Raw genomic sequence first — 24,555 nt, 5'->3', positions numbered from 1 at the left:
GTCGTTAACGGGTGTATTAACCTTTCGATTAATTGAAGAAACGGCCGGGAAATTGTTGGGTAACGCGTTAATCAAATATCGGACAATACAACGGCGTGTAACAAAGGACGCATTCTACCGAGACAATTAATACAATTTGCCGGAATGACCCAAGAGACAGACAAGAGAGTGGAAACCGAACCGATAATGAGGGTAAGATCCATTTACAGAATTGGTCGCAAACGAGATTAAGGTATTTTGGATACCTATCACAGCCGCGGGTAGAACAAATTACTAAAGATATAAACCCTGACGGATTGCGTCGAGCGATAAAACAGACGCGAACCGTGACAACAATATTGCGGAGTAGAGAAAACCTGGGAGAGGGGTGGTGGGGCAACGAGAAGAGATCGATATCACGGAAGGTTCGAGACGAAGTATTACTTCCGACTTGTAAAGCCGACGTAGGATGTAACACGATGGTTCCGCGGATGCTTTGACTACCCTGTAAGCCATTATACTGCAGTTGCCGAGCCAACTTTCGAAGCTTTTTGGCCAATGAGTCGCGTTCGTTCGCCCCTTGGCAATACGCGTAAGCCAGAACAGCATGACTTGTCCATTTTCCTTCCCATCGTGCTACGCGCGGAAGTACTTCCCTGCCCTTCCCTTCCCTTCCCTTCCAAGGGGAATAGATCACCCTCGCGTAATCCAGCCGCCCTTTTCATATAGGCAGACCGACCACCTTATGGAACTCCATCGCCGCTTCCAAGCTGTGGCTGATACCCAATGCTGCACGGTGATAGAATGTAAACTTGGAAGTCGGTGCGAAAGTGGGTTTGCAAAAGGGTCCATCATACTCTTCCGCTATGCCGTTTAGCGGAAATCTTCCCGTTGCAGGACTGAGAGGATATTTGAGACGCCGTTTAATTTTCGCTGCGATCGTGCCAGGAATATCACCCTTAACATATACCGAGTTTGAAAACATTCACGTTTCTTAAACTCGACTCTTTGAGGATCCGAGTAATGTGCAATTCGCCACTACAATTCAAACTCGAATGAAATACTCAGAATGTCAAAGACTCGAGCAACGGATAATTCCTGGTCCATGCTCTTTGTCGAGTACCGTCAAGTAGTGAATCTAGCCACAGTGACCAAATTGATTTTCTATCAAAGACGAGGCGATTCGCTTTATGTTCGCGAGCCGCAATCAGCATCTCGGTATAAGACACGCGAGGCAAAAACTGTAATACGAAGAGTCCCCGATGAGTACCGATTCGCCGGTATATATGAGTCGTGTACGATATCGCTGCGAGAGAAAAAGATGAAGAAAAGAATTACGATGACGATGACTATGAGTCACAAGACAGGCACGCGTATATTGCAAAGCGACACAGGGGACTTGATATACTCGGGTGCTTGATACGCCCACCATGAAGCTTTGGTACGCGTCATCCTCTCTTGATCGCCGTGCCCCCCGTCCAGAGAACGATGAAGATAAGTGAGAGACTTGCGTTCCCCCCCTCCCTACTTCTCATTTTCTCATTCCCATTCCCATGTTCCCTTTCCCCCCATTTCGCGATATCGACCAAGCATCGTAATCCGTTAGAAGAAGGACGTCGCTCTCTTTAGCAGTTAGCAGGGTGGAGGTATGTTTCACCCACTATTCGAATCCCCTCGCTTATCCCGCATAGCCCAACAACGACGAGTGAGTCACCCTGTTTTCACGACGTTCGGAACGACCCATCGCGTCTTCGTGATGGAGCTTTTCACGGGATTTTCATGAGAGCTTTCGGCGGTCCGAGTCACGGGCAAAGATCGATCCATTACGACCACACTCCGGGAAAGCCGAAAAGATTCTGTCGAATACGTCGTTTCGTTTTTAACCAAAATTTTCATGTAACCCAAGGATAATTTGGTGAAACTGCTCGTTGGAAACAATTTCAGTCTCCAAATCGGCATATTCTCGAGCTAGAATTCCACTCCACTGTCAGGCAAAACCTAGCGTACGACAGAGAGAGCCTGGATTAATCATTAAGGGAAAAACGGAGGGACGTTCGATGGTTAAGTGAGATAAATATGAAAATTCGGGGAGGACGTGTTAGCGTGAAGAATCACTGGTTAAAATTATTTTGGGTTTACTACACCGAGCGAGATAAAATGATGTTCCAAACAACAAATACATGTCAATATTAAATACAGGTTTGATTGTTAACGTTATCGTATTTTCTGAGCATATATAATATATGTGTCTGTATAACATTTGACTTTTTGTATATTTGCACCGCATGCATATTCGTATAGATACCGTGTAGTTGGACAGTTATCAAACATCCGGATAAGCCAGTCCGTAACGACGGACGATATTTGACAATAATGATAACGGCATATTGTTTAAAGAAGGAGAAAAAGAGGACAAACAAACAAATAAATCGTAATTTTCTTTCAGAGAATTTCATTGTATCAACTCACCGAGAAATTACCTGCACGACGAATATTGCCCGATGACGATTAGATCAGATCAGAGTGATGTTAATAACTCACCGATCGTTCTAACGACTCGATCACGCGCTGAGAAAGCATCGCTAATTAGCTCTGGCTTGAAATTCCGAACTGCGCGTTCAGACAAACGCGTATGTAATAAGAAGATAAGAGAATCAGCAAAAATGTAAGAGAGAGAAGAAAAACCTACCGGCAACCTTCGCACGTCGGGCCTCTACGCAGATTTGCAGAAAGTTGACCGCGCGTTATATTCCGAGCACGAATGTGCAGAAAACAAGGGGACCTCAAAAATTAGATATTACAAAAGAAGGAGAAATATCTGCCAGCCCATGCACCGCTCGGAGCATCGCGGTTATTGCGTTCTAGATTCGGATTGCAAGGTTTGCGAAAATTAAACCAATTAGAAAACTTGTACGATGATGCGTACGATGAAAAATCACTGAATATACTTTTAAAACGGCAATGCAACTTCGATTCTATATCGTGCATAAATTTCTGGGTAACCATTAATTCAGAGAGATTCAACGGAACAAGTTATAAATATCTCCAAACAAGCCTTGCATAATAATTTATCATCCACTTGCGGGAAACTGTTGTGTAAGGTAATAATTATCGTAAGCAAAAAGGGAGGATGAAAAATAGAACGTGACTATTTTCCATAAACAAATACCAATAGGAGATTTTTATACAGCCATACGTATAAACGTGAACGCGTAGATCGTATCCTGAAGCGCAAATGCCTTGCTCATTTTTTCACTTTCGTTTCCTCGTTTGCTTTCTCTCTTTTTTCTTTCCCACCGCGACTACTCTGCACGCTCGAAATAATCCCTGAATGATAACTCGCGTTTGTTACTGGAGGGCAATCCAGCGGTAACTCCCGAGTCAGACAGTTTGACTGGTTAAGCCTCGTTTAGTTCGCAATTGGAATGAAAAATTGGCATAACTCGATAAGGAAAGTTTCGCTGTTATTACATTTTATACGCAAATGAACGTTTCGCCGAGCGACAAAAAGTGCAGTCAATAAAAAAAGAAAAGAAACCTGTTCCAATTATATTCAACATACACTCGCATCGTATTTTTATTATTATATTATCCAAGAGTATATTTCAAGTTTTAAAGTTTCACGTCAATCGAAAAGTCACCGTATTCAAATATATCTCTCTCAGTTTGTACGCCTTCCCAAATAATACCTTCGGACCTAGTCTAAGTGAAATCCGATGTCCCGGCTCCGTTATAGTCTATAATTTACTCATTTCACGGCCTGACAACCCGTGTATAATTGCCTACACAGAAAGAAATACGACACCGTTTAGCTCAATTAGTTATCGAACATACAGACGCCGAAATAGGTGAAACAAATTCCGATGAGATAGTGTAGCATTCCCACGCGATAAAAACTTCCGCTTTGACTTACGATTAGAGAGGCGCTACGTCTGGCTTCAGATACGTCGATATTTGAATATCGAAACAGACGCGTAAACCGGAGGGTAGAATAACTCGGCTGTCTAGGATCCGTGAAAAAAAAAAGACGAAAGGATTAGATTGTGTCGAATACGCGGAGGTGTGGATAAAAAATTAAGAAGAAATTTATTCATGGGAAGAGAGTTGAAGCAGATTTTCACCAGCCCGAACCGAGCAGCTGTGAAATAGAGATAGTCGGTATCCAGATAGTTTTCCGCAGGTTGAATGATCCGACTGATCCGTCACCTCCCTTTCACCTGCGTTTTATATCCACCTGAGCAATCACCGCAATTGATTATACCCGGTGTATAATACGCAACTTTTATGGTACTAGTTTTACACCGTATAATTTTATTACGAAACGAGGCCCAACTTTGGCAAACTCCGTCCATCCACAAATAGTTCAACTACGCTATTCTTCTTCCTCGTCATCGTCTTCTTCCTGACACGTTTATAGACGCACATTTTTCCATCCACTCGTCAATCGTCAGACTCGTCTTAATGGTTCACCTCGATCGTACAGGAATTTGAAATAAGTAGTGAAAAAGTTGGAAAAATAGGCACAATGAAATGGAATGGAACGGAGCGGAGTGGAACGGAATGGAAGTATTTGGCAGAGTTTCAAGTCTCGCAGATTCCTTTTGTCCAGACGAGCGCAGTCTGGCTGGTGAACAAGCTTAATGTATTATTGTAAGCTCTGTTTCTTACGCGTTACGTATAACCGACCAATTCAACAAGTTGACAACTCCGTACGAATTCCATGCATATCTCACACTCTGACGGTACGGAGAAACTGTTATAATAGTAATACAGCCAATTTCGATTGCGGAAAATGAAAATGTTGTTCCACATTTATCTGAGTTACCTATACCTACTCTAAGCATATTATTTCTATAAAAAATGTAATGAAAAATTCCAGATAACGAAACGCGCGAGTAATAAGAAACGGATAAACGGAAAGCGCCCAAAATCTCCTGACGTCAAACATTTTCAAAGTTTTGTTTGTTCCATGGTTGACGAAACAATTGGATGCTGCACGGGGATTTCCCTGCGCCACGACTCGTGGACCCGAGGAAACTCTCCCTCTCCCTCTCTCCCTCGCGCCTGGCGTATCGATCTACCCCAAATCCCCCCCCCCTTCCTCTTCCTCTTCCTCGCGCTCTCCCATTTTCTCGCCCTCTCGTTTTAGCGGACCGAGGTAAAGAGGCGGAGAAGGAGGGCATTCTATAACCTAAGCTAGACTCTAGAAGACTCTACGGAGCATTCTTCACTACAAATCCTCTCTTTCTCTCCTTTCACTCTCTCCTCTTTTTCTCACCGACGAACCTTTTATTATTTCCCAAGCATTCCACCTACTGCATCCTAGAAGTTTGTACCTCTTGGAAGCAAGCAATTAAACATTCAAACCTGAACGACGATTCACAACGTTCCGCATCCTTTGGACCCTTAGCGGCGAACGTTATAATCACAATTTTTTAAAAAAGCCACAAACTTTGCCTGATTACCCAAAAAAAATATAACCATACATGAATTCAGTCACGTCTCGTTGAATCTTTGATGTAAGCTTCAAGAAAGAATAGCACAATTTCGTAAAATTTCTACGCTTGGAAAAAGAACGATAAATATCTCGCGATCATTTCAAACAAAAAATTGTTTTCAATAAATTTTGATAATTTTAATCCTGAGCAACGAGAAATTGTTTGAAGAACTGCATAACCAATCGATCGCATATTATGTAGGAAAAATTGATAAATTCTATAAATTATATCCGCATAACGAAAATATTTTATACGCGTATTAAAATTTGAAAAAGAAAAAGGTCGGTACATCTGCCTGGTTGAGTAACCAATTGCGCGAAATGATTCGCGAATACAGTTTGTGTATCCAGGTAGGCGTTATTCGGGCTTACTCGCGATGGTATGGCTGAGAGAAATCAATACTCGATAAACGAGCGAAGCGTGGACCACGTATGGGACACAGAGTTCGCCGATGCGTGTAATAATTGAGGAAAAATTCATCTGCGGTACCATGCATGCATGAGTGAGACGGGAGACGTGAGTTCGAACTTGATTTAGCTCGCATGGTTTCTTCGTTCAGGATCACGTGTAACTTTGAAAATACAATAAAGACGCATTTTGCACGATTGTTCACCCGCAATATACGCGCGTCTGAGAATTAGACAAAAAAATTCGAACCAAATAGAGTAAAACCTAAAATCTTTTTTTCATCTTTATTTTTTTTTCACACATATACTCAGGCTGACAACAATAGGAAATAATTCCAGTTTACGGCCATATAAACGAGAGTGTATTACGGTTATATTTTATACGTACACATCCACTCGAGCGGTCTTTATCCGCCTTCCGGTCAGCTTTGCACTTCCGGGACAGAAGCACGTCGCGCGGAACGTTTCGTTGCTTGCTGCGTGTATGTGCATATGTACGTACATGTACGTTTATACATACTATACTTTGACACGTCTGTACACATTGCGTAATTTTCGCGCACGTTTCGCGTTATTTGAAGCTTGCGCCGTAAGCTATACATCGTCCATACCCTGCAGTTATACTCTCCATCTCTCTTTTCACAGAGACAATCATCCTGCTGCACCGCGCGGCGTTCTCTATTTTTCAACTCAAACCTTTCAATCAAGCATTTTCAGCTTTTGTCTTTTCTCCCTTTCGTTTGTCTCCCCATACCCGTGGGTTGAATCAAAAATTGCCAAAAAAAAAACAAAATAAACGAGTAAAGATAAATAAAATTTCAACATTACCGCGATCATATGGGATCATGAAAATTGAAAAACGTTCCTCAAACGTATATCGAATACTCGAATATCGTATGTAACATCTTTCGTCGCGAGACTCGTATTCTACTCTTCTTCCTCGCGTCATTCCGCAGCCGCGTGCAGATATCGCCTCTATTGTAGATACATCTTCGGTCTTTTCCTGACAATAAGGTGTTATACACACTGTTACGTTATGCAGAAACATGACGTGCATACATACGTCATACGCGCGTATCGAAATTGCGGACAAAACATCGTGGCAGCAAGACTTGTAACACCTACATACACGATACAGGCAGACAAAACGAACCAGACGTACATACCTACGTACAATAGGTCCAAATGCTCGACATAGGATGTTACAATATGTAAAACGAGTCTTCGCGGTACACGAACTGCAGGCTACATTGTTGAGAGGAGAGAATATCTGGGTACGTATGCCTACCTACCACACCTTCTCCTCGAATCTCTGCATCTCACCTCCGCGTTCTTACCTACACAGATACGCGTATATACGCCACGTGTATGTCACGCCTGGATACCGAAGAAAACTGTTATCTATGCGGTAGGTTGAAAATTTACCGTCTCTCTCGGTGTATTCACCCACGTAGATACCTACGTTCAAGGTGTGCGATAACGATACATACAGCGTACACTTTACATGCTCTAATACCGTGCGTACAATGTCACCTAGAACTCCAGGCTCCAGGCTCCGGACTCCGTAGCTACGTGTCTAGGGTTCTAGGGTCTGGAGTCTAGACGATGCAGGAAGGGCGCACCTCGGCACGCCCTGCCATGGCCGGAAGTAGGAAACGACGAGAGAAGATGCCTCGGTTGTAACTTACAACGTTCTACAAACGCGGTGTCTGTCTGTCACATCAGAGATATACACACCTTGGTGAACTTTGGTTTTAAGGACCAGCCTAGTTTCCGTTCGTCTTGTAAGAATCGTACGGTGTCTAATTCTACGACTATTTCTTCATCCTTAATCGCGGACTACTTATCGCAATTTAAACTTGTACCTGCTTTAGAAAATACTATACGAATCAGTGATAAAAAAAAGTTACCTAAATCTAAAATACCAAGAATGTTTACAAAATAAAATTCTCAACAACGAGAATGACAGCTACAGCAACGTAACAATGCGGCACAAATTTCGTTGCGACAATACGTACAAGTCGTGTAGGCGACCAATTCGAGAGGCGTGCATCATTCGCGTCATCCTTTGACCATCCCTTCCCTTCCGGTTGTCATTTCCGGAAAGGGCCGGGCCGAAACTGAGGCGAGTCGAATCCACGTTTGTCCGTCTGTCTGTCTGTCTCTATAGTCAATAGTGAGCATCGCGCGTCCATCGCATTGCTGTTTAATACTATTTGACGACACTTAACAACGAGATGTTCAAAGGCATGCTAAATTATCGAGAGCTTTCCGCCGCTTTCCGCATCGCTTCCGGTATAAAGCTTGGTCAATATTTACACCGCGGATATTAGGTATAAGTACACACACCCTGCGTCAATGAAAATTGGATGTACCGAAGAGGAATAAATTTTCATAAGCAATCAAAGCCGGTAAATATGACGAGTGAAATCCTGCATTGGAGCTTGACCGAAAGTGATGCTTCTGCTTGCGTTTGATCGACCAACGATCGTTCACTGGAATAATTACTATTGAAACCTTACGTGTGACTAAAATACAGATGTTAAATGAAAGATGCTCGGCGTATTTTCGATTTTACGAAAAATCTCGAGTAGGTACTGTCCAGAATCGTTGCAACGTTTATCTTCGAACAAATATAAGAGTGAAAACGAAAATACCGCCGTATATATATACATATAACAAGTTAAACGCGATGTTCGACTCTCTAGCTTTTCTAACTGCAACTGGTTTAGATACCTATATCCAAATTTTTTGGCAGAGAAACAAACACAGATTGTAAAATCGGTTTACTAGATGAACAACCTATTTTTCCAGAAACCTACTCGCACTTCGCTAGCTATCGCATTTTCAGGCAAAGAATTAAAAGAAAAACAAAAAACCATCAATTTTCACTGGAAAATTTCAACCCCATCCGTAAATTGCATCGTCGAAAATAACAACGGAGGTGAATTTTGACGGATATACGGAAAACTTTTGCACGGTGAAAGTCGCCTGGCGACGATCCAGGCGACAAGATGGTCAAAAGATAAAAAAAAAAAAAAAATAACACGGCATAAAAATAAATAGATAGGGGTAACACGAGATCGTGACTAAACGCCATCGAGTCGAATGACTCGTTAGAGTGCGCCCAAGGTACTTTGATAACGTCGTAGAGGAGTCGCGTAAGTGACGTCACGATATATCACGCGCGCGAGCGGTTGACGAAAGTGTCGCGAGCAATTGCTAATGACAGAGTATACCTATATTTTCTCCCTTACCTAGTATACGGGTGTGAAATATGTATGTGTATATAATAAATATTGTGAATAAGGAAATGTAGAATCACTTTTTGGGTACAAAAAATAATGAAATAGTTAGTTATTAACGAATCATTGTACAAGTTAGATAATAAAATATGGCTTGGCAGGTATATTACCATAGGTAATATGTAACCGTAAGAGTGTTGCATAAGCAACGCGAACCGCACAAAAAGTAAGTATGACAAGGAAAAAAAAGATAAAAAGATAGAAACTTGCAGTTTTTTTTTTTTTTTTTTTTTAGTTACATTATGTACGCGTGTACATATAAAATCACCTACACGTATAAACGTGCAGCAACGTCACATTTGATTAAAAGAAATCGACCTCATATCATAATGTGAAAAGTATAATTGCGCGTGAAAAAAATAAAATAATAATAAAAATTGATGCAAACAATCCGCTACAGGAAAGTCAAAGTCTCGCTGTACGTAACGATGACGGTATTCGCGGTACGTGATATTGTTGATACATTATGTAGAGTGTAATGTGAACAAAAGTAAATTCCATTCTTCCGCAAGGCCGGGCGGACGGATATCGTCATTTTTTTAACACACTGCGAATATAAAAGGGTAACGTACGTACAGGTATATAAAAAAAAATGCGAAGATATCGTGCGTTAAGTAGGTGATGGTTTAGGGAGCGTGACAATCCTACGGACGTAACAAAGGTGTACGTAGGATATCGTGCATAGACGTACGCGGAGGACGTTAAAAATGACAAGGTAGTGTGTCGGTACGTGTCTGACTGACACACATCTGGCTAAACGAAGGGAGACGTGTAGCCTCGTTACGTAAGAGTTCGCGACGATGGTTGGCACAGTTCTTGTGCATGGCCCATTACTAGTTCCCGCACTACGTGGCACGGCACTAACGCCTCTAAGGAGCATTCGGACCGGCCTGAAATGCTCCAACAGCGAACCGTCGGAAGTAAAATACTGGCGCAAATAAAATGGCGAGGAAAAACAAGCACACGCGCCATCGATTTCGGATGATTGTGACGATTTTTCGTCGAGACAAATCGCTTCCTTTCGGACCGTTTAAACAACGAAAATCAAAGATGGAAACGATGGTTCGAGTTTTATGAAACTCGTTTTAATTCATTCAGCACGAATTTATTCGTCACAGGTTTCTGCGGTATTGAATTCTAAGATCGCTCATTTCAATCATCAGGATCTACACGCAAAGATGTTCCTTTGCCAAAGAGGTATGCACGCACACACATAGAGACTCTGATAATTAAACCCTGCAAACGAATTTCTCAACTTGAAGAACCACCTGAGAAGCCTAACCATTATTAACGTCACGGTTTCAATTTCTTTCTTTTTCCCTCGTTTATTTTTTTTTTCTTGCTTTTTCTTACAGCAATCCAAAGTTGATTCGTGGCGATGGCCTTCAACGGCATACTTATATACATGTATAACCTACTAATTCTTTCATCGCATCGCCAGAGGTACATTCAAGGACTTGCCGAAAGCCTCGTTTATATTTCGAGTAGCGGTACCGCACGACACGCGTCGTTCCGTTCCGTAAAAAGAGAATGAGAGAAGAAAGAAATCTAAAAACGAAAAAAAAAAAAAAAACAAAATGATAATCAAAAATCACGAGAATCGTATAAATCTCCGGTACTACCACGATTATATATATATGTATATCACGTCCATCTCCCCAAAGACAATATCTTTCACACTCGTTATCCTTCGAGCGGTATTAATCGTACGAAAGTACGTTTTGTTGTACTAGTGAAATAAATACGAGTACGAACGTTATCAAGTAATCCAAGCTTTGAATGAGGTGGCGTGCCGTGTCGCCGTCTACGTAACCCGGTAGACTATTAAACCACAGAGAAACGACAAACGGACACTGGTCTGCATTCGGTTCATGAATACGGTGTTGCAGCCACGTGGGAGTAGGAGGAGGAGGAGGAGGAGGAGGAGGAAGAAAAGGAAGAAGAAGACGGTGAAGGAGTACGAAGAGGAAAAGGAGGAGGAGGAGGAGATGAAAGAGGCTCAGTTTGAGACGCGTGGGACCCATAGTTCGTCGAACAATAGGCGCTCTTGTGGGTCCTGAAGCACGGGTCCTGCCTCCTGCAACGCAGGCCGCGAAGCTAATGCGTAAAATACCAAAAGACGGTTGGTTATACGCATGACTATAACATCGGCAAGGCCAGCGGGAAAGGAATACAGGACTGAAAATAGAGAGGAAGAAATAATCAGCCACGGCCGCGTTTTAACCATCGAGGGTAGTCGGACGTAAACCCGTTATTTATAACGAACCAACGGTCCAAAAATGTTCCCCGTCTGACAAACCGAATGACGAAGGGAGGAGGAGGAGGAGAAGATGAAGGTGGAGGGAGGAACTCGAGGAAGAAGAAAACGCAGCAGAGATGGAGAAAGAAAGAAGTTACAAACTAAGGTCGGATATCTGCAGGAACGAGGGGAAGAAAACAAAAATAAAAAAAAATACATTCCTCGACCGTCTAATAAAACGATTCTCCCTTTCTTTTTGTTTCTTGGTGATTTTTTTTTTCTCTTCAACTTCGTCAAGCCGACTCACCCTTTTCAAGGATAATCATCCCCCTCCCAATCTTCGTTCGTAATTCCGTACCGCACGAATGCTCGCTCAGCTTCTCAATTAGTAGACTTTTTGTACTGCAGGTATAGTGCAACCTTTGACTATACGATATATACATATATATATATATATATCTATACGTCAGAGACTATTTCAGGTTGACCGGAAATTTTTTTCTCTTTTTTTTTTTACAGAACATCGACATTTGTCATTTGTAATCTACGACAGAAAGAAGATATCAGAGATGAAAAAAAAAAAATTGGAGGCAATCTTACAATCCTGGCATACCGTGATCAGGTCACAATTGGTATAATAATAGTACAAGAGTGATCGTTTGGAACGTTTGGAGTTAAGGAAGAAAAGAGATATGTGGGGTCTAACTTCCATTTGGTTTCAGATTCTTCGACGAGAGAACTTTTCCAGATCGAAGTTGTCGGGAATGACAAACACGTCGAAAAACGAATGTACGTACAAGAGGAGTGAGTAGCAGGGTAAAAAGAAAGAGTTACGGTCTAATTATAAGTAATCAATAATGATTAAAGCTAATCGAATCCCCGAGTGGTATGGCCTGGAGGATTGAAGTGGTCGATGTACGATGTATTCTATAAATAATTCAATCTTTCACTGCGGTATATAGGCATGTACTTTTAAAGGTTAATGATCTTACGGCATCAAAGGATTGAAGAAGAAGAACAACATTCGTGATATCGGATAAAAACTGGGTGCAGGTGTAATTATTTAAGTATTACCTATCGGGAGGTAAACTTCATTCCGAACCTTTAGTAACGAGCAAAAATAACTCGACATTAAAATTCTATTTTTTTTTCTCTCTCCCAGTTGTTTGATACGTTCATACGTCATATATTCACATGTTATATTCACAACTTAACGAGTCTACAGATAAACGGCAGATAAGATGATCAGAATCGTGCGTGCGAACGAACCCCTGAATTTCCTCCGCAACGATTAACCAAGTCCAAGGATTTTAATCAGTGATTAATTTCCGGCTTAAACGAGACGATATGAGTTACGTATACGCGACAAGGGCAAACTCGAGATCTGCTCGAGTGATCGCGTTTCCCAAGCGCGCACGCAACCCCTTTTCAAACGGGAAACGAATTTTTCACAACGAATCGTTAAGAAGTCTATAAATTTGTCAAATATTTCAACGTAGTTACGAATTTTCTCCATCGTTATAGACGAAGAAGAAACTCGATATAACACGATAATTTATTACTTAAAAGTGTAAGTTGTAAGGAATCATTAACTGGCATTATCGAGCGCTAATAAAACGCTCGCGGGAGTTGGGTTGAATTTGCAGTTCCACTCAAAGGGTGATGTAAACACCGGTTTAACGTTTATCGCGTTTTGCACGGTAGGTAAAGTACAGCTTTTCCACCATAGATTCGCGGTAAATCTGAGTACAGTTTGTATGTGTGTACATAAGGTAAATGTAAAACGAGTTGCAATTACGTCGCGTGGGAACAGTTGTAAAATGCATATTACACACACGTATTAAAGCTTCTAGACGATGCAGAGAACCGGCTTTGAAGATCCGGACTTTGGTTAACCGTCAACTCGTTACAAGCATGACGGTTTACAGAGATGCGTGATTTTTTTTTTTTTGCTTTTGTTTTACGGTATCGCTTCTCGAACCAAATTACACAAATCAAAAGTAACGACGTATTATTATTACAAAACTCGAACTATAATACCGTGCAAAGTAAAAACTGAAAGTATACTTCAAGTCAATTAAAATTGCTTACGTGAAATTCAAATTTAACAGTTTTTAATACAATTTTCGCGTTACTCGGGTTCACTTTGTATATATATAAATTTGTACCACAGGTTTATACTTTTGTTGAAAATCTCGAACGTCCTAATAAAAGAATTCAACATTTACCGCACCGTTAAATTTTTCCCGTATATGTTCATTCGAATAAATTTACATTTACGGTTTTCACTTACGACGAATGTAACAACGAGATGTAATATACATGTAATGGTATAATATCGTATACCGCAAAGTGCAACACGCGTTTTGCGTCCCGCTTTCTACACACGCGACTGCACAATTGTTACTATTATTATTATTATTATTATTGTTGTTGTTGTTGTTGTTGTTGTACTATGTATTTATTTTGATGAATTTGTTTCCCCTCTTCGTCTTTCATTGGCTGGTATAAAAAAGGTTTAGGAAGAGAAAGTTCGTTCCGACAGTGGCGAAACATGATCGTTATAGTTATGTGGACACCAGGAATATACATAATACATATATATACGTTTCATACGTACATATAAACGCATGTCCGAATTACAAGAGCAAGTGTAAACGCGATTTGTATAACTACATTATTTACACGGCGTTAAGAAGCAAATCGGAAATCCCCCTTCCCGAGGTCAATGACCGCGAATGGGATACGTTTCATTGTGAACGTAGCGACAATGGGCTGCAGAGCTTTTAGGGTGTCGCTGTATACGACGCTTATAAACGTATCCTTAATAAAAATAAATAAATCAACAAGCAGAAGCTAGTTCAGAGGCACAGTGGTGGTTCGAGAAGTGTGTTAGGGGGGGAAAAAAAAAGTCCGCTGTAAACCAGTTTCGTTTCACCGATACATAATTTATATGTCAACGGTTGCGTGTAAGTATAACAATTAAACACAATCGCGTGTGAAAGTCTGAACCTGCGAGACAGAGTCCAAGATAACAATTAGTCAAATAAACGGTCAAGGTGAAAAAAAAAGAACGGTCAGAGTGAATTTGATGTTTTTAGAATCATCTGGAACTTGGATGTTTTTGCCATTTTTCGGTTTCCAATTTTTCTTTATCGTAAAAAAGAAGAAGAAGAGAAAAACGAATGAGAACAAGAAAACGTGAACTCAACGCCTCGATCGCTGCAGACGTGTTTTCTTTATCGAGAGATAACGTGAATTCCGAGACAAGACGTAAACGGGATTTCAATTTATAGGTTCAAACTGGCGTTCGTCCGTGTGCGGCGATAGAAAAAAATTTGAATCAAGGCATTTGCAGTCAATATTTTATATAAGATTACAGCCCTACTCCTATAGCTATACATTTTTTAACTTGAGAAATATCGATAAAAAATGGGTGAAGATAGAAAAAGAAGCGAATCAGTACAGAAACAGCGACAGAAAGAGAGAAGGAGAGATAGAGAAAACGCAACGCGTAGGTAACTTCGCATATTTTCTAGAAAACGTTACGATGAATTATGGAAGCAGAAAAAATAGCCTCAAACCCGAAATAATTTTCTCGCTCTATATAAATTGCGTAATATTGTATATACGAGCAAATTCAACGATATATTAGCCTGTAGATACAGTATTATAACAAACTAAATAACCAAGTGGAAGTCACAGGTTACAGTAAAGAATATAAAACGTTTTTTTGAACGAAGACAAAAACATGGAAAATGAATTTAACTGCGTTCGTAGAAACGAAAAAAAACGAAAAAGTTATAACAAATTCATTCTTCACCGTCGGAACAAATGATTATTCATTTTAATAACCGCTCATTCGTCAGTCTTACGTAAGCAAATATTAACTTTCGACGAAACGCGAACAGCGTGTCGAAAGAAGAAGGAGAAAAAAAAAAGACCCCGAACAACATCAACGAGGTATAAAACAACAAGGAACACATCGATCGCGATCGTGCAATTCGAACTTTCAATTTCAGGCCACATGACGTGACGTTCGCGTATCGCGATCGAAACACCAAACTCTCAAACTCTGTTCCTCATAGTCACTCCAGTGAGGCAATTCGGGCACACCTCCTCCTCCTCCTCTATAGCCGGTCTTTGGTGGTAGCTATAAATAGATCGTAGAGAGGGTGGCAGACTAGCACGGTTAGGTGCAGACACGTGGTAGGTATAGTCCAGCAACATATTTTAGTAATTAATCAAACCGAAAACTCCGCAGACTCCAGGATGATGAAAATCAACAACTCTTCGATTACTTTGATCCTCCGACCAAATTTTTATCGCTCGCAAACACTCCTCTCTCTCTCTCTCTCTCTCTCTCTCTCTCTCTCTCTCTCTCTCTTTTATCCGACTGGCTGGCGTACCGGATCATAACTACAATAATATGCGATGCAGATGCCCGAATTAAAGTATATTAAATGAAAATGCTTGCCGCGTTCTTTCATGATTTTCACGAATTATAGATTGAGGTATAGGTACACTGTAAAAATAAAAAAAAATGTGGTGTGGACTTCTGTAGAATATCTTTCAAGACTATTCAAGACTATTCGATGCCAATCTAACACCATCTGACGTTCAACTTTTGAATTGACCACAACAAATTGTTCTACAGTAATCCACACCGTCAATCTTTGTACAGCGTATAATCGATTATACTCGATAAGCGACCCATGTGTTGAAAAATCCCTATTGTCAGAATAATTTTCGTGTTTCAGGCGATGTCCAAATGATCCAGCAAGGTGTGTGTACGTGCAATGTATGCACGGGTATAACACGCGTAAAGCAAAGGGGGAAACTCTTGACCACACAATGGCAGAGATGGAAGGAAGTAAGGAAGGAAGGAAGGAAAGGAGGCATGCCGACCGGCATGCATGGCACCAGCACCGCGTATAATACGTTCCGACTGCACACCGGAGGGCAGGTGCAGCTCGTTGCGTTGTGGGAAAACCTGGACACTGCAGCCCGTGCATGCAGGAGTGAACGGTACAAAGCTGTAACTATACCCACGTAACCCAGTAGCAGAGAGTAGGATAGGTATAAGGTTATGAGGATGGACGTTACGTACATTATACGCGTACATACATTAAAGTTGCAACGAGGTCGAAGTGGTTAAAATTTCGCCAGCCGCAAACCGCACGAGGAAGCGAAACGAAACGAAACGAAACGAAACGAAGCGACGTTCGATCCGTGACGAATATATATTCGAAAATGAAATTCGCTTGGAAAGGTTTTCTTTCGATAAGAGAGAAGAAAAAAAAAAAGAAAGAAAAATAGCGTGCCATTGGGGGGAATCCATTAATGAACATTGCCATGTTTGTATTATTAATATGTTTTGTACATATACATATACTGTTACGTATATTATAACATATTGCGAAGCTTCGTACCGACTAGCGACCGTGAAAAAGGAAATGTGACGATTAGCGATGAACAAGTAATAGACGGTTCGATTTTTACCCAGAACCACGGCCGTGTGGTTCTTACTCATCGAACGAATTCGGACATAAGAATGGGAAGAAATAAGTAATTCTTTTTTTATCACCGCGCGTTTATTTTCGCATGAATAATGAATTCTCATTTTACGATTCTTGCCGCAAAAACGTTTCGCCAGTCCCCCGAAACGATGAATGATATACACACCGACACACGGATTCCTACACGTGGTAAGAAGAACGGAGAGGAAAAAAGAAAGAAGAAGAAGAACGATCTCACAGCTCCGAATAGATTCATCGGTATTACTTGCCGAATGTTTTTTATACGTAAATAAAACTCGAAATGACTATTACGAAATTTCTGTCTACATTCACTTTCGATAAGAATACGCGGTTGATCTTGAAAAAATATTTCACTGCGTTCTCAGATTTTTCTCGCGTTCATCAAGCTCTCCTTCACCGTGCAGCAGTAATCCCGCGGTATTATATACCTGTAATCAAAGGTTCGGTACTTTCTCCTGCAGCGAAATAAGAGCTTGAACATCGTCCGTTATACCGTGCGCCCAATAAACTGCAATTTCCTGCACGCGCAAGTTTTTTCTTAAGCCCCGTGTGATAAAAGTCATTCGATTTTCGATAAAATACGAGAGTCCGTATCTCACGACAATTGTCATTGAAAGTTATTTCGTCCACGGATTGAACAGCGAGTCAATGTTTTTCAATCAAACAGTATCACCGGTTTGGTGGGTCGGTTGTTTTCGGACAAAACAATCGTCGAAGTGGTAAAGGTGGGTGTATAAGTTGGCCGCAGGAATCAGCCCTCCGAGCAGCAGCCGGTTCTCAAATAAATTGATAAGAAAAATTTACCAATTCGCACGAGTCTAATGATTAAAATACCGTCTTTCCACCGACAAAAACGACAAATCGCAAATTCTCCTAATCATATACCCGCATAGCGATTATTTGCGTAAAGATGAAAGTTTCGTTAGAAAGTTACAAAGGTATGTAGGTAAGAATGCGAAATAATATGCAAAAACGTCCACAGCTCCAAGACGAGCCGAACGAATCCGCAAACTCGAAGACAAATAATTGCCGTAATTGAACAAGTTCGCGTCTCGTTTCTACCCATTGCTCATTTTTCGATTCCCGCGCTACCGCATGGAAGTAGTAAGAAGAAAAGGAATAAGAAGAAACCGAAGAAGGGACGCCGAGGGATAAGGGAAGCTGGATTTTACGCCGAGGGAGAAAACAAGGTGCCGGTGGTGGCAGGGGGGAGTTAACTAATTCTGTAACCCTCTTCTCGTTCTCTGTGAGTGCACGGGACTGCCGCGTATTTTCGTAAATATACCCATACATAGGTGTACGATGCATACCTACGTATACACCTACATAGATAACAGGTATATACCATGGCTCGTACAAATTTTCAAATAGATTTGTAAACGCGATAGAAAAGAATTTCGGTAAACGGCAAGGTTCAAGGTACATACCGACGACATGTACCTGTACATATATACATATAACCTGCAGTAAATGAATTCACGAATTTTGTCTACCTGCGTGCCAGTCGAATGAAAACAAAGAAAACTACCGTTAGATTTTGTGCCAAATTTTTGGTAATAACATGGCGAAGAAATAAAAGAGAAAAAAAATTTTTTTTTTATCTTCCCCAAATTATTTTCCAACGAACGTATTCTTTCCAACATTTTTCTTTTTTGCAACTGATTAAAGCGTCACGCCTAATCGAATACGAAAAGAACGAAATTCTAATACGAACAAGATCCAGTTCATTTTCACATCCTTATGCAACGGTGCGAAATTACAGTGTCGGGGGGCTGGATGAAACTTGAAGCAACCCTAATACGGTGTGTAACGCTTAAATTCAAATCGCGGTTATAACAATCGTCAATTTATTGCCTGCCTGCTCGTCACTCGCTTCGAAACTGCAGGTTGTAAACGTTAAGTAATCACTTGTTTATTTACCTTCAAACAAGTTTCGTCTACAATGATAATCGTCAATCAAATACAAATACATACAGGCTAAACGATACGTAACACCCGTTCATTATTCATTGCTAACTCTAAGAACGAGATCGGCGTATTCAAGCATTGCATTGTTCGTTGTCGTAATAATTTTACCCGGTAAATTCATTATTTCAAGCGGATAACAAATGTTGTTTTTCTTTTCTTTTTTTCCTTTTTTACAACACAATTCCGTACGCACAAGGGCCTGAAAAAAGTGTACAAGTCAAACTAACCTATAACAAACGTGTAACTGATGGAAAAGTTTGTATACGAGCAGATCCTGCTTTCCAATATGCACTTAATTACTTTGTACTCTGTAATATTTAAGCATTTTTATGTATTCTTTTGTGTCTACTCAGCTCTCGTTGTTACCATTAATTTTTAATCTCTAAGAAAAAAATTTATTTCAAACTACAACTTCGGTTAACTTAAGAACGATAATAATAATAATGATACGTATAAATTGTACAAATAAATACATAAGCCGTTCAAACGAGAATCGATAAAATTCAATCATCGGTTGTAAATTTTGAGTCACGTTCGTATGCATACATACATATGTACATATATATGCAATGTGTGTATTATAGGGAGGCGTGTATAAAAAGGCTAAAACTGTTCGAAGATTAAATTTAGGATAGCGTTATGATCGTGAGAGAAGAAGACACGCGTTTGCCCTAGTACGAGAAGGAATCTAAAAACACGCGTGTTATTCTATGTATGTAAATACATACATATGTACATATATGTATATAGCTACTCGTAGCATATAACCACTTATGTATTTGTAACGCGCATACAACGAAGTTTGTGAAATGCTGACAACAGGTGTGCCGCTCGATCCCTACGCTTTCCATCAATTTCATCCTTAAGTTTACACATGATCTATAATCTATATAATATACCTACGCATCGTTGAATTATATGAATACCAGAGTCCAATTTTCCTTTAAGAAATTATCCTTTCCGCGAAAAAAAATCTCGACTCGATTTTCGATAAGATGAGCGTAGAAAAGTGGGATGAAAAGATTTCACAATAAAGGAAGATGTACACGAATGTTTGAAATTATATTCGATTCGGGATTTAAATTAAGTACAGGGGTGGAGGGCGAGTAGAGGATTAAAACGAAAGTATGCAATACAAAAAGAACAACGATTGCATCTGTCGATGAGAGTTTAAAAAACGAATTCCCCTGTACCGAACATATTTAGAACGATCGAACAACCAACCCGGAGTTGTGTAATGTTGTAAAAAAATTCAAGGAAAGGTTTATTCGGTGAAAAAAAATCGATGCTCGAGAATGCAAATTGAGAATGTATCCATCCTTTTTATCCCCCCCCCCCCAATTGGCATTTCCTTTACGAATACCAAATGAAGGTGGATTATACGTGCGTAACGTACTACATCCTAATTTATAAATGCGATTTCACCGTGATGGAGTTGAGGAGAATAATATGATTCAATCCATTGTCCACCGAGGAGAAGTAATGAGCGAAATTTTGAAAAATCCACAGTCGTAACTGATTACGGGTACAAGTCACGTGGTAAATATTCTTCGTTCAAATATTTCATTTGCAATGAGAATTTAAAAACTGTACATTACACGCGTATATTCGAGTCGAGATTAATTCAGGGTCGAGATAATTCTTGATATAGAGAGAAAAAACGTTCATCTCGTATACAATAATCCATTAATTTCGAGAAACTGCTAATATTAATGACCGATGAACTTACTGTAGTAACAAGAATATAAAACTAACCTGTGCAATCGTGAATTGAAATCGGTCCCACGATCAGTTTTGATGTGACAAAAAGAAATATAATCCAAAATAATACGATATTACGATATATTGTACGTATATCCGAATAAATATAATACGATGCGGTGACGTACGACAGCACAAATCACATATTTCAATATCAATTGTTGTATATTACGTGTAAAAAAAGCAAATAATTATACGACAAATATCATGTGCGATAAATTATACTGAAAATTTTGATTATGTTATGTATTATTGTTGTTGTTTATAATTTTTTTATTATTTATTTCGATTACTTTTCTTCACACCCACTGAATTCTGTGTATTTCAAACTCCGCTTGAAACGTGCGCTCAAAGTTGTTTATTTATTACGTAATAAACCGGGGTCATACATATATATATATGTATATATATATGTATACGTATTATATACATATACTGCACTGATTATCCACAAACACAAATCACACGCGATATCGATATGGACATACAGGTGATATTTATCTCAGACCGTGAAGTCAACCTGACTAGTCATACAAGCAAAGTATTTGCTCGACGCATGACAAATAGTCAAAATAATTTCGCCTACATGCGGTTTTTGACACTTGATTAACAAGTTTATAAAAAATAGCGCGGGTATTAAAGTGCATGCAAAAATACAGAATTAAGAAAAACCGAATTCTAATCATCGATCATACGGAGAATGTCTAGCGAACGTTTTTCAAAAACGTTTCATTTTCAGATTCCATTTTACGAACGCGCATCATACGTGTAACTGCAGTGTAACATTTACATGTTGCACGTGTTTTATATCGGTATTGAATTTTCTCGTTCATCAAACGTTGTCGTTTATAATTAACAAACAAAAAACAACCGCAGTTTCTGTTTTCTCTTTGAATTTAAGATAAATCAGGATATAAGAATAAGAAGAAACACGTGCATCGATTCGGGACAAGATTTTCTTCTTTTATTATGTTTTCATTATCATTATTATTATTATTATTATTATTATTATTATTAATATTATTTTTCTTATACTTTAATCGTTTGCTTTTCTATTTCTTCTTTATTGGTCCCAGGAAAAAGAGCGGGTTTAAAATTTTGGAGCGAGAAAATAAATGAAATAAAAAAAATGTCGAAACGAACGAGAGACGATGCGAAGAAGTAATCGCGACAATTTTACGTATTTGTACGTATATATGATATAAACATTCGCACGTATGCGTATTACGTATACACAGGTATGCTTTTGTGATACACCGTATAATACGATGTATAAAATAAAACGATGCGATACTCGCGGCGCTAACGCTCGCGGGCAACTGACAAGTGTGACAGTCGGCAGCCAGCCGGCTAGCTGGCTTTACTTTAGCCGCCGAACACCGCTGCCAACTTAACGCCGTGAAAATCTCCGCTCGGGCGTATTGAGGCTTCCCTCTGTGTGTACGAATAGGCATCTGCAGTACATATATATACGTTTAACGTAGGGTGTGCAAGCGTGTGTTGCGTGCGCGCGCGTCAACGCGGCGTCTGCGCAGACGCTTTTACGCGCCTTCACGCACCGCGTCTTTTTCTCTCTCTCTCTCTCTCTCTCTCTCTCTCTCTCTCTCTCCTCCTCCCCCTCGCAGACCTCAGACTCGAGACGGTGGGCAGCCCTGACCTGTTGTGTGGGAGAGGTGCCGGATTGGAGCATTGACTATTACCCGGCGGAAAGACCGAAGGACAAGATAAAGTTGTGATAGCAGGGAACGATGCGCTGACACTTGGACATTTTCAATTAGATACTCCGCGCTTAGGTTTTTTTTTTTTTTTTTACCCTTTTCTTTTTTTTCTTCTTCACGGTACATTTTTCTCTGTCTACGGGGAAATTCTTCTGAATTTCAAGGCTAATGTATCGGCAAAAATTTCACACGTATCGAGTAACGATATAGATTTCTTTACAAAAAAAAAAAAAAACAACATAAAAATATACGTACAATGTAACGAACCGTTGAAAAATAATGGGATAAATTTGTCAAATATACGTGAAAAATGAAAAATTATTCACTGTTCATAATAATTATATTAATAACAAACACAGAAGTAGTAAATTCACCCGAAACACTCAAAGATTGTATATATATATTTCAATTTTGTCAGCGTGGTTTTTCTGCGGTGTAATAATTTCCGTGATGAATGAATGCTGGAACAACGAACCTCTCTATGGTATGCACTTGAATTATTATTATTATTATTATACATGCGTGTGTACATATTATATACCGTGTACACATACGGGCATGAGTAATCAGGAGTTTACAAAATTGTACGTGTAGGTATGTTAATTATTCATAAAAGTATATGTACATGTACGTATACTTGTATGTATAACTCATGTCAAAGGGGCCAAACGCATAAATCTTAACGACGTCTTTCCAACGCGGCTGATGATGTTTCGGATTATACAATTATACACAACCGCGTTTGGTTGATGGATTTATTTTACCCGGCGTGTTTGGTTCAGTTTCACACCACCGTAGTACGATATATTTCAATGAATTATTACCGTTATCGATTATTGATTTATCCAATTTCTCATTATTATTACTGTCGAGATCAATTCTTCACGTACGCTTACTAAAAAAAATATAAATACAGTTTCGCCTCGAATTTTTAAACATTCGTCAACTGCTAAGTTCACACAAAATTTGTGCGTGTACTGAACGAACTGTAACGACTGTTTTACAACAGATCGATATTTTCCCGAAAATTTTTAATTTTTTTTTTTTTCAAACACAACTTACGATATTCAAATTTCCAATTCAAGAGGGAGAAAAATTTCAATACCATTTTATTGGGTTCGAATATCGCTTCCAAATTTTTATGTCCAAAAATGATAACCCTAGTTATGAGGTTCTTACCCCCAAGAGAAAAAAAATTATATATCCGACTGGTCTGCACTCTGTGAACAAAAAGTTAAGGCCTTTGGACGGTATTAGAAATAGAGAAGAATCGCTGCGTTTTGGAGAAAGGATAACTTAAGGCGAATCGAGACGGAGGGTAAAATCGAAATTTCGGGGACACGGTTTTACCCTGTACGATGGAAGAAAGGTCGTCACCTTTTTACTCGACGCGGAATATTCGGACGAGTCCGGGACGTTCAAAACCTTGTAAAATACCGCAATAAAGGAAATCCCACGCGATTCAGTGACAATTTTTAACTTACCCGCGGTTCGTTTAGCTACCTATAATGGTGGGAATAGAACCGGCTGTCGGTAAGGCAGCGTTCTGTTTTAGTAACGATCAGTCAGTTCGTGATCCGTGGTGAAGAAAGGTGGTCCAGGCTACAACAGGATGCTGCCGCATCGACGATTTTCTCCCACCCCGTATCGCACTGCAGTGATCCACGAGTAGAAGAGACACTACTCACCTACCAACGAGCAGCCTCTACCTTTCACCGAATTGATGACAATTAAATTACCTGCTAATTCGCGCAATCAACTAACGAACAAACTTTCGGGCAAACAACGTGGATTCAGCAGATTGAAATTCGCCAAGCTGAAAACCCTCGTCAACCACGATCTATATATATACGAGTATATTCTCTACTAATAGCTTCTGGGATATTTGTCTAAGTGATACACGCTTTTTAGAATATAAGGGAAACGTTTGTTTTTTATTTAAACAAACACAGAGCTTATAATCGCTTCTCTTCCATCGTCGTTCATAATTTTCTATTTATTTTTTTATTTCTTTCAATCTGCTTCGAGACTTGGCAAAGTAACAATTATCACACGTGCTTAACACTAGAACTACCGAGGAAAACTGTAACACGAAGTAGGAATTTTTAAATGAAACTGTACAACCAGTCTGATAGAACAA

The 24,555-nt window shown here is 39.8% G+C and overlaps 2 protein-coding genes across 3 annotated transcripts in view; both read right to left on the bottom strand.

Annotated features, from left to right (window-relative positions):
* LOC124179084 overlaps positions 1–21,992 on the bottom strand; it is a 38,025-nt gene extending 16,033 nt beyond the window's left edge. For both annotated transcript variants that reach the window (XM_046563144.1, XM_046563152.1), the window contains exon 1: positions 20,692–21,992. The gene's annotated coding sequence lies outside the window, so the exon portion shown is untranslated. The remainder of the gene's footprint in view (positions 1–20,691) is intronic.
* LOC124179024 overlaps positions 1–24,555 on the bottom strand; it is a 188,632-nt gene that overhangs the window by 143,093 nt on the left and 20,984 nt on the right. The gene's annotated exons all lie outside the window — the stretch shown is intronic.

This window comes from Neodiprion fabricii, chromosome 1 (assembly GCF_021155785.1).
Source record: "Neodiprion fabricii isolate iyNeoFabr1 chromosome 1, iyNeoFabr1.1, whole genome shotgun sequence".
In the NCBI taxonomy this organism is placed as follows: Eukaryota; Metazoa; Arthropoda; class Insecta; order Hymenoptera; family Diprionidae; genus Neodiprion; species Neodiprion fabricii.
This window is presented reverse-complemented; position numbering and strand designations above follow the sequence as displayed.